We start from the raw sequence: 9,354 nt of genomic DNA, 5'->3' as shown, positions 1-9,354 counted from the left end.
TTTGTTATATTAAATGTCTAGTACATAACAGAAATGGTTAAAAAAATAGTTGGGAACATCTGTTAGTACTTTGGACGGATACAAGTTGGACAATAATAATAATCTAAACCAAAAATGAAAGAAATAACTTAAATTCATGAATGTGACCTTAGAAAATACGTCTGAATACTTTCAATTTCTGTGTGTTTTGTGCAAAACCAGATATAAATAGATCATTGTGAGTAAAATTTCACTCATCTGCTATGTTAAACTTTACATTTTAATCAAGAAGAATAACTTTATGACACAAACATTTTCATGACAGATTGTGATTTTTATTAATAAAATCACAACTAGATTGTCCTTATTCTATAAATTTGCTTCTTCCTGCTCCTCTACAAGCAATAAATCAAGCTCTACTCGACTTTAGTTAATTATTGCTATATTAATGAATCAAATGGGACTGAAGAGGGCCTTTGTTTTTGTTTGCTTGTTTTTAATCAATTAATTTAATTATTTCTTTGATTTTGTGTTGTAGTGTCTAACGTTAATGCTTGCAATAAATCAAAATCAATCATTTGTTCTGGAACAAGCAGCAGTTTATTGATCAAATGGAGTCAGTGAGAAAACACAACATAAAAACTTACATTGAAATATTTAATACTATATTTTATATCTAACCTTGTTAGTTTATTCAAAGTTTAAAGACTCTCATTTTTAGTTTAAACCCTAGAATAAAACTTTTACAGCAAATTTTCCTTTGTCTTAAAATTTGTCATGATTTCAAAGAACCGAGGCAGACCCAGATGCTGGAACCCAGAGGGAAAACAGGAGTGTATGAGGTTAGTTAGATGATTTATTTCTTGCAGGATGTTTATCCGACGGCGAGGATGTCGGCCGAGGACAGCAGGTGAGTAGTAGAATCCTGGCTTGAAGTTGTGTGGCTGGAGGTTTTCTGTAGTGGCTTAGCTGGAAGGTTGGCATGAACAGGAAACACGGTGGGCTTGAGGAGGACCGATAACTCTGGAGGTAAGTGAAGGCAGCCGGTCGCGTCCAAAACAGAGCAGGCGGGGGAGGGGGAGAGTAGCTGGCAGAGGCACCATGACAAAAGTGGAATCTACCACCTCTTTTATGCTTGTTTTTCAGAGTTTTATTTTGAAAGGATGAGAATTTATCATCTGAAATTGCATGAAATGAAAGTAATGTTTTACGGACTGCCATGTTTACATGCACATTTGAAATCAATGTTTTGGTCCTGAAATGTTTCCTCAATCGAGAAAAAATATATTTTTTTTTTGTGCTTTTAAATATTTATGATGAATTGAATTCTACTCTCATATTGATCCAGGTTCACTGAGTTAAAAATGAAAGTTTGATCTTTGCGTGCATAAAGAAAGTAAATCCTGTGAGCAGTTGGATCAAAAGATTAAATCAGCTGGTTTGTGATCACGTTTCCACACCTTCCAGTGCCGCTGTCACCTCAACAAAAGGTTTTATGCTTTAAAAAAAAACCAATAAATTTATACATTTAGCTGCCTGAGGTTGTTTACTGACAAAGAGCTATGTCCTATCAAATCAGGATCTTGAGATAACAATGCATAAAGCCTGTGAGTGGATGAACAGGTTTGGATTATTGTGCAAGGATGTGATAGTGAGCAGCAGAACAAAACAAAGTCATTTACTCTAAAAGGATCTCTTTCTTTGGTCAGGACGGCCCAACCCTGGCCCTGAACATCAACACCTTGCCCTTTTTCCAGCTCCCCGGCACTCCTGGCTGCTTAATCCAGGGTGTTCAGTCGACCAGAGCGAGGAGTGGGATGAGCCGGCTAACTGAATCATTGCAGACAGGTCTGCCTTAGGCCATGTTTCCATTCAAAACGTCTATGTCAAAGGGAACCTCGGGATTCCAAAGAGTCATTTTCTCACACATTTATTTCTCCACATAAACAACTTTTTTTTGTTTACATTATTTGTTTTTTTTATTTAAATTTGGTATTAAAGCTAAAATCTCTCCAGACCAAAGTCAACATGAAATTAGCTAAATGTCTGCTGTTTGGTGGAATCTACACGTGAATCACATTTTGACGGAAATGAGACATTAAAGGGACCATTGACTGTATGTGAGAACTGAACTGAGTGACTCCCCCGCCCCTGGTGTTCCAAACAGGAAGTACCCACTGACGACGTCTGGCTCCACCATGGCAGCTACTGTATCGCAAAAAGCTGAATGGATTTATTTGGTTATTTGGTTGGAACCGGAGTGAAACCATTTTCTATGAATGACGTCACAACTCAGTCCAGTCGTCAGATACAGTCAATGGGTCAGACGTGTGACGGAGACCCCATGATGGATGGAACCGTCTCAGTGAAAGGTCTGTGATCATTAGAATTGATGGTAATGCATGAATCAAGAATGCTATGTCATCACACAGAGGTTTACTTTAATATTTTAGTTCAGAGGTCATCTAATTATTTAAATGGTAAAGGTCGTTTACTTGTATTGCACTTCCTACCTTCCTCGAAGGCCCAAAGTTCTTTACAGTCACAAACTCATTCACACACTGGTGGCAGTTCCTCTGGCGTCAACCTTCCACCAGAGGCAAGGTGGGGTTCAGTGTCTAACCCAAGGACACTTCACATGGGCAGGCAACGCGGAAACTGCACCTGAAATATTCCGATCAGAGGTGGACCGCCCTACCGCTGCACCACATCAGCGCCATGTTATGGACCAATATGGCTACAATGGAAATGTTTATTTGCATTAAAGTGGAATCTACCACCTCTTTTGCGCATGGAACAGACCAGCGGGGGGAGTGTTATGATATGGCTTTGATCTGGCTGTAAACAGGTGGTTATTGTATCAGATCAGCCATCCCATGCACGAGTAAAAACAGCTGTTTGCTGCTGAAATGTTTTGTCTAAAGAGGCTTTGTTGTAAAAAGCACAATCTCTGACTGCATCTGTCAATCAAAAAGACGAGATTCCATCAACTGCCCAACAGGCTTAGTCCCAGGTTGACATGACCGATCCTGACACTGTGGTAAAAAATCGACTTTGTTTAATCCATAAAAGTCATGAAAAGAGCTGGAAACCCCGCTAGCATTGAGCTAGCTAGCATGCTAACACGGGAGAACAATGGTGATAGTTTGTCATGCAACATCTAACTTTCTAACAACTTTTTTCACTAGCACCTACTGGTGGAGCTCCTCATCTGACTGTGCTCGCGTCATCTGGTTACATTAAGTACAAGTTTGATCGTTTAATATAGTTAAAGATTTGAAAAACATGAAAAACTTACCGGCACATTCTAAACTGGTCTGTTGACGTAAGACTCGGTGTTATTCAGCAGCCAATGAGCTTCTGGACATCAGGGATGTCCCGCCTCCCCTTGACTGACATGTCGCTGTTTTTACGGTCAACAGGTTTTAGAATCAAAACCGCAAAAAATAAAAGCGCAACTCAAAAAATTAAAGCGCAACTCAAAAAGATAATTTCAAAATAAAACTGCAACTCAAAAGCAGGATTTCAGAATGGCGAGAAAACAAATCGGCAGCTGAGTAATAGGATTGTGCTTTGGCGAAAGGCTTTTGGTTGCAAATTGTGCGTTTTGGTTCTCAATTTATGCATTTTGATTCGCAAATTTGGGGTTTTGATGCGCCGTTTTACTGTTTTGATGCGCAATACTTTAGGCTCTATTTTGACACCATACAGAATTTCCCTCACAGCTAAGCCACACCTCTCCAGAATCTTGATATTTGTAGTAAAACGCGTTCACAGAGACACCAGAAATTCTCATCTCGGTCTCATCTTCCTTGTGAAAAGTTTGTATGTGTGTTTGTGAGCGTGTGTGTCTGCATGTGTGTGTTGGAGTGTATATTTTTGTGGGATAAAGCTCGTGTGTACTAAAGGGTGCAGTTAAAATTGGCGGGTAGGGCAATGAGAGGACATCTTCTGATTACTCAGTGATGTCCAAGCACCCCCCCCCTTCCAATTTGTAGATAAATTTTAAGTCTCTGTTGATAAAAGAAATGGGGCGATATTTGAAAAACTTAGGATCTTTGTCTGGTTTGAGAAGAATGATTATGTAGGCTGAATTCATGTGAGCCACCAACTTTTTATTGGCCTGACATCATGTTTTTATTAGAAAACCAGCAGCTGATATACAGAAAACCTTACATGATGTGCACATAAAGACAAAAAACATCCAAAAACATAACATAATTTTGTTTCAATATGTATGATCTGAAGAATCAAATCAACGTTCTCAAATAGATTTGCTCATTAAATATAAAAAAAGTAAAAAAGTCCCTGCAGCTACTTAGATTAAACACTAGAGAGCACTGCAACCCACTTATTGTCCCCACAGAGCTTGACCTGCAAGTAAAGAATGCACGATAAAGACTTTTGAGAATAAAATCTATAGATATATTATAGGGTGTCACAGACACCAATATTCTATACAAAACAGAACCAACCTTATCATTATCAGAATGAAAGAAAACCCTGAATGATGTGATCATTTTATAAAAAGTCATAAGATATAATAAAAAAAAAAGTTTACCGAAACACTTTTCTTCTTGAATCCATAAACACATATTTTCTCTGTACCTGCAGAAGGAATCCTGGATCCCCAAAAAAACTTCCACCAGATGCCGTTTCTTCAGCATCTTCTCATGTCCTGCAGGAATCTGTCCTGACTTTGGGGACAACCCAACCTGACCTGCCGGGGTTTGTCCAAAATGTCTGCATGATGCATTTGAGCCCCACTCGTGCATCAGAGCTCTTTTATGTCTTTTTTTTCCCTTTTTTCCTCACAGAGCTGTCAGGAAACTGTCAGACCTGTTCCTTCAGCGGGATTCTCTGATGTTGCTTTCGGCTATGTCGATACAAAGCAACTCCAACCACTGCAATAATGACTGTAGAGACAGCAGCGAGTGAGATAGGAATCACTTTCCCCCTCACTGATGCCACATTTTTTGAAGCATTTTTGTGATGGACAGGATCCACAGTGTATGGTTTGGGGGTTGTGATTGTCGTCTTAACTTCAACTTTAACTTCAACTACAGCTAGAACAAAAAACAAACATTTTTAATAAAAAATGATCTGACACAATGATTCTAACTCACACTAAATCAAATTGAAATCAACTCACCAGGTTTGATCTTCAGGCTGATACTGACAGAATCCATGCCACAATTAGCAGTAATGATAACGCTGATGTTCTTCTCCTCGATGACATTAAACATTTGTAGTGAGGCAGAGGTTTTGTTATTTTCACATCTGTTGTTCTTACAGAGGTTCTCTGTTGTGTGGATCCACTCAATTGAATAGTTTTCATACTGGCAATCAGCTTGTTTCCATTTAATGTCACAACTAAGATTCAGATCCTCTCCATATGTAACTTCCACTGTTTGGCTGCAGTTTAGTGACACACCTGTGTGATAAAATAGAAAGAAAAGATGTGGTCACTTCATGTTTTCTTTGTTAAACATTTGTCACACTTAGAGTATTTTCTCAAATGTGATCATTTATTTCACTTCTGAAAGGTGAGTTTGGGATTTAACACACCTTTATCTGCTGAGAGTCCACGCAGAAGCACAAACATCAGAATCAAATGTCTGAAGAAGAAGGACATCCTGAAGGTTCAGCTGGAATTCAAACAAAAAAAGAAATTTTAGTGTCTGCAGCCTAGTTTCACAAAAATCTCATCTCGTTTAGCATCAAACCATCAACAAACAAGTGAGTGAATAAAAAGCCAAGTTAAAAACATTTTTCTCTTTTTAAGCGTAGTTACATGTTGCAATCATGATAAGTAGACGTGTCACAGCAGGCTGTCAAACCAGAGTGAAGCTGTGAAAAACACCTGCAGGTTTACGCTTCTGCAACAAATACAGTCTAAAGAAAACCCCAAAATCTTCAAAATCCTGAAACAAACATTCGATTTTCCAGCTTTGGGTTGCAAATGTGTGCAACTCAACCCTGAAATCCACTTCATTCATTTATAATGTTAGAAAACAAGACTCAATAAAGGTTTTAGTTTAAAACTATTCAGAGCGAGTTTTGAAAATAAATAAATATTTTGTATCAGATTGAAAAATTAAAGAACAGCTTTTTGCAAAGTTTACTCACATGGTGGAGATGTTGTGTCTTTAGGAGGTCGGAAAATGATTGTCAGAAATACAACAGCAGGATGTGCTGATATGAGTAAAAAAGGGGGTGGAGTCTGATGATGAAACTTCCATCTGCAGAGAAAGTGAAAGTTTTTAGAAACCTGTGGGAAAAGCTGGTCTGCGGGAAAAGGCGCACGGACAAAAATTTGTTCACCCCCTGAATAAGGTGGAATTTTTTATTGATTGAAGTGGACTTGAATTGAAGTAGAAAGTTCATGTTTAACAATAATAGAATGCAGAACTTTTAATCATTAAACAGTTAATCAGGTCACATAAAAGCTTCCTGGAAGCCTTAAATTATGAACAAAGTAAAAGCCTCTTAAGATGTGAAGGTTCACAATTAGTTAATGGACAAAAATAGGTGTTTCTTGCAACATCTTTTAATATTGTTTTTTTTTTGTAGTTTTTTTTTCTTTGTAAAGGAAGATAAAAAGGTACAAAAACAGAATAGTTTTAAAACTAATGTAATTTGGGCCCAACTGAAAACATAACTAAATGAAACAAAAACAAATCGGACTAAACTGAACAGGCCTGACCAGACTTAAGCCATTACACTGACACACTGGGGAAGCTTTATAGACAGGGGCAAACCATACTGGACACATGAGGGAGAGGAAACCAACTAATCAAACATTCAAACTATTTAATCTGATTACAAAACAGAGAAACAGAAACCAAACAAAATTCATATAATACCAAAGTAGTCTTCAACAAAAAGTGGACTAAATCATTTCATTTAAATAAGCAAAAATAAAGTCCATGAGGAGAGTTGGCAACCCCTGCAGTTCCCCAGTGGAATTTCCCAATCTCCTCTGCTGATTACTATGGATGGCTCACCTGGGATGGAAACTAAGAAAACAAACAATAGGGAATAAACTACTTTTTTCTCACTTAAAACAAATTAATCAAATGTGTGCACCCATTGTTAATTTATTTTAAGTAAACAAAGTAAAAATTATTTGCATCGTGCATTGTGTTCTGCATTCTGATTGGCTAAAAAGTCACTCCGCTTCTTCTCTACCTGTGCGTCAATAACGTTGCAGTTTAATATTTACACGTACGTAAAACAGCTAGCCAAATTTACAACACGTACGTGCAAATTCTCCTGCAATTTGAGTTTCTCTAAAACCCATAGAAATAAGAGAGACAACAACTGCCAATCACTATCACTTCAAAAGAAGAAAACACTGCAGAGCGGAGTCAGGATGCAGCGGTTCAGTCTGAAGAGCAGTGAATACACCTGAGTCACTTTTTGTCCCACTGTACTTTGTACTTTTTCCATAATCATTTTAAAATTTCTCCCGTTTAATCCAATTCTTCGGGTCGCGGTGGGCGGGGTTAATCTCCACAATTTGAAGCCTTCTGTTCACATTGATGATTTAAATTATTATTTGACAGTACAGTACAGAAGTTATACTTTTATTGGTGAAACAATTGCTTCAGCGTGTAAAATGGTTTGTTGTTTATTTTCAATGTATAATAGAGTATTTAATTATAATAATTGTGAAAAAAGTTATGGTTTCTACTCTACGGATTTTGCCTATGACGGGTTCTTGTTGGAACGTTACCACCGCGAAAAAAAAGGGTTTACTGTGTTCGTAAGGATATTGAAAGTTTCACACACACTTATGACGTGTCGTACACAAGCCTTACGCCACATTCAAGTTGTGAGTAAGGTGTGAGTCCAGGCTCCTTCCTGATCCCACTCAACTACATAAGTGTCCACACAAACTCCACTCTGATTGTCTAATTTCCTCATTTCTAACTGTCAGGCTGCACCAAGGAGCGTGCATGGATCATGTGAACAGAACTAACGGGGTCCCTGTACAGTCTACTGGATTTGGGATCCATACCACACGCCTGGGTCTCACCTAACTCCGTCTGACTTACCCTTATGTGTGGTTTAAGTGTTCACTGTTGCCTGCAGCATGCATGTAGAAACATTTACTAGAACATTTTGTCTCTACAGGCTCAGACAGCGCTCTACAACATTGATCTATGTGCGGGTCACCTGCGTGCCCCAGTCAGGTTTGACCATTTTTCGCCCACAGCGTGTTTCCACCCGTAAGGCCAGTTGGGGCTAAATCTTTAGAAAGAAGTTCTGCTGATTCTAAGAGTCTGTTGGGGTCTTTTTAGGATCCATTTTTGTGTGTTTCCTCTGGGTCACACCATCCACACTCAGGTCAGTTTACATGCAAGTAGAATGTAAAATGTTATGCAGATGACACTCAGTTTTACATACCTAAATTATGCTTACCAACACACAAATGCAGCACACTTATATACTTATATATGAGTATACAACACACAATGTAGGCAATAAGTCCTTCAGCGTCTTCAGTTAAACATTGACAAACACATTTTTTTGTATTCTTACACCTCTGTTGTGCTTGTGGAACATGTCGATCAATGGAGGGTGATGTTCAAACGAGTCTGCCACACCTTTGTTTGAATTTTCAAAGAGATTGCAGGTGGAATTTAGATTAAAATAATTCAATGAAAAGAAAATCTCCCAGACTAACTGAGGGCATCCACAAGATGAAAAAAATGATGTTTGAGAGATCCCATTGGCACGCACACAAAAATATTCACAGGTGAAAACCAGTTCACAGTGGAAAATGGAGCCTGCTCGGGCTTGTTGTTCTTAAAATATCTGTGTGGGCGTGTTGGCGAAATCCTTTAATGATGAAGACAGAGGCATCAGCAAACTCCCACTCCTGTTATGATTTGCTGCATTTGTTGGTTTTTATTCTAACTTTTGTCTCATCTTGGGTTTCTGTGCTGAGAAAAGTGACCGCCCACTCCCCGGTGGATCCTGTTGAGCAGTCACGGTGTCATGTCTTGTCGTTCTTATCATTTGTCCTGAGTTGTGCACTTGTGGTCTGTCTGTCATCTGTGTTGTCTCGTGTTGCACTTCCTGTTTTATTTTGAAACACTAACACTCCTCTCATTTCAGGCCATGTTCCTTCCTGCTCTTGTCTGTTCCCCACAGGTGTGACTGTGTAATTTCCTCTGATTGGTTCCATCTGTGTTCCCTCCCTCATGTCTTAAATAGTCTGTCTCCCTTTGTCCTGTACCGGGTTGTTTGGTTATTTCCAGAGCTATTGTTTAAGCCTGTACAAGAAATTAAAACCACTAAATCTCTGCATCTGAGTCCAGCCCTGTGATCATTCCTGACACACGGCTGCCAGCAAAGAAACCCAAG

General features: G+C 38.7%; 1 long non-coding RNA gene across 1 annotated transcript; it reads right to left on the bottom strand.

Annotated features, from left to right (window-relative positions):
• Positions 1-4,079: 4,079 nt before the first annotated feature.
• LOC105353789 (uncharacterized) lies at positions 4,080-6,271 on the bottom strand. Its single transcript, XR_908519.4, has 4 exons — positions 6,109-6,271; positions 5,548-5,627; positions 5,132-5,413; positions 4,080-5,045 (listed from the first exon to the last, which is right to left on the bottom strand). It is a non-coding gene; the product is annotated as an uncharacterized LOC105353789 (long non-coding RNA).
• Positions 6,272-9,354: the final 3,083 nt, after the last annotated feature.

Source organism: Oryzias latipes, chromosome 19 (assembly GCF_053564925.1).
Source record: "Oryzias latipes strain Hd-rR chromosome 19, Olatipes_Hd-rR_3.1".
Lineage (NCBI taxonomy): Eukaryota > Metazoa > Chordata > Actinopteri > Beloniformes > Adrianichthyidae > Oryzias > Oryzias latipes.
This window is presented reverse-complemented; position numbering and strand designations above follow the sequence as displayed.